Consider the following 2,500-nt stretch of genomic DNA (forward strand, 5'->3'; position numbering starts at 1 on the left):
GGGTGGAGGAGAACGATGAAAGGAAAATAGGGTGGAGGAGAACTATGAAAGGAAAATAAGGGCGTAGGAAAACTAGGAAAGGAAAATAGGGTGTAGGAGAACGAGAAAAGGAAAATAGGGTGGAGGAGAACAAGGGAAGTAAAATAGGGTGGAAGAGAACTAGGAAAGGAAAATAGGGTGTAGGCGAACGAGAAAAGGAAAATAGGGTGTAGGAGAACGGGGAAAGGAAAATAAGGTGTAGGAGAACGATGAAAGGAAATAGGGTGAAGGAGAAAGATGAAAGGAAAATAGGGTGGAGGTGAACGAGGAAAAGAAAATAGGGTGTAGGAGATCGAGGAAAGGAAAATAAGGTGGAGAAGAACGGGGAAAGGAAAATAGGGTGGAGGAGAACGAGGAAAGGAAAATAGGGTGTAGGAGAACGAGGAAAGGAAAATAGGGTGGAGGAGAACTAGTAAAGGAAAATAGGGTGGAGGAGAACGAGAAAAGGAAAATAGGGTGGAGGAGAACGAGAAAAGGAAAATAGGGTGTAGGAGAACGATGAAAGGAAAATAGGGTGGAGGAGAACGATGAAAGGAAAATAGGGTGGAGGAGAACTATGAAAGGAAAATAAGGGCGTAGGAAAACTAGGAAAGGAAAATAGGGTGTAGGAGAACGAGAAAAGGAAAATAGGGTGGAGGAGAACGATGAAAGGAAAATAGGGTGTAGGAGAGCGAGGAAAGGAAAATAAGGTGGAGGAGAACGAAGAAAGGAAAATAGGGTGGAGGAGAACAAGGAAAGGAAAATAGGGTGTAGGAGAGCGAGGAAAGGAAAATAAGGTGGAGGAGAACTATGAAAGGAAAATAAGGGCGTAGGAAAACTAGGAAAGGAAAATAGGGTGTAGGAGAACGAGAAAAGAAAAATAGGGTGGAGGAGAACGATGAAAGGAAAATAGGGTGTAGGAGAGCGAGGAAAGGAAAATAAGGTGGAGAAGAACGGGGAAAGGAAAATAGGGTGGAGGAGAACAAGGAAAGGAAAATAGGGTGGAGGAGAACGAGGAAAGGAAAATAGGGTGGAGGAGAACAAGGGAAGGAAAATAGGGTGTAGGGGAACGAGAAAAGGAAAATAGGGTGTAGGAGAACGGGGAAAGGAAAAAAGAGTGTAGGAGAACATGGAAAGTAAAATAGGGTGGAGGAGAACGAGGAAAGGAAAATAGGGTGTCGGAAAACTAGGAAAGGAAAATAGGGTGTAGGAGAACGGGGAAAGGAAAATAGGGTGTAGGAGAACGGGGATAGGAAAATAGGGTGAAGGAGAACGAGGAAAGGAAAATAGGGTGGAGAAGAACGAGGAAAGGAAAATAGGGTGGAGGAGAACGATGAAAGGAAAATAGGGTGGAGGAGAACTAGGAAAGGAAAATTGGGTGTAGGAAAACTAGGAAAGGAAAATAGAGTGTAGGAGAACGAGAAAAGGAAAATAGGGTGGAGGAGAACAAGGGAAGTAAAATAGGGTGGAAGAGAACTAGGAAAGGAAAATAGGGTGTAGGCGAACGAGAAAAGGAAAATAGGGTGTAGGAGAACGGGGAAAGGAAAATAAGGTGTAGGAGAACGATGAAAGGAAAATAGGGTGGAAGAGAACTAGGAAAGGAAAATAGGGTGTAGGCGAACGAGAAAAGGAAAATAGGGTGTAGGAGAACGGGGAAAGGAAAATAAGGTGTAGGAGAACGATGAAAGGAAATAGGGTGAAGGAGAACGATGAAAGGAAAATAGGGTGGAGGTGAACGAGGAAAGGAAAATAGGGTGGAGGAGAACGAGGAAAGGAAAATAGGGTGTAGGAGAACGGGGAAAGGAAAATAGGGTGGAGGAGAACGAGGAAAGGAAAATAGGGTGGAGGAGAACTAGGAAAGGAAAATAGGGTGGAGGAGAACGAGGAAAGGAAAATAGGGTGTAGGAGAACGGGGAAAGGAAAATAGGTTGTAGGAGAACAAGGAAAGTAAAATAGGGTGTAGGAGAACAACGAGGAAAGAAATATAGGGTGTAGGAGAACAGAGAAAGGAAAATAGGGTGTAGGAAAACTAGGAAAGGAAAATAGGGTATAGGAGAACTAGGAAAGGAAAATAGGGTGTAGGAGAACAAGGAAAGTAAAATATGGTGTAGGAGAACAACGAGGAAAGAAGAATAGGGTGTAGGTGCAAAGGAAAGGTAAAAAAAGAGAAGTAAGAGAGATGGTAAAGACGTGAGGAGAGGTAAAACTGAGGAGAGATAGTAACGAGAGGCTGGGAAGAAATCTAGGAGAAAGAGGTACGAAGGAGAATTACGGAAGAGAGGGTTGAAATGAATTTGAAAATAAAAGAGAATGAAACTAAGATGGTCGGAATGATAAGAAAAGGGGTGAGGGAGAGGAAAGTAAGAGAAGAAAGGAGAAATGAGGAATAAGAGAAAACGAAGATGTAAATGGTAGCAAAGAGAGAGAATCGTAAGAGAAACGAGAAGTGAAGACAGAAAGGGGAAGAGAGATAAGAAAGTTA

This window comes from Oratosquilla oratoria, chromosome 30 (assembly GCF_046742065.1).
Source record: "Oratosquilla oratoria isolate Oo_2021 chromosome 30, ASM4674206v1, whole genome shotgun sequence".
In the NCBI taxonomy this organism is placed as follows: Eukaryota; Metazoa; Arthropoda; class Malacostraca; order Stomatopoda; family Squillidae; genus Oratosquilla; species Oratosquilla oratoria.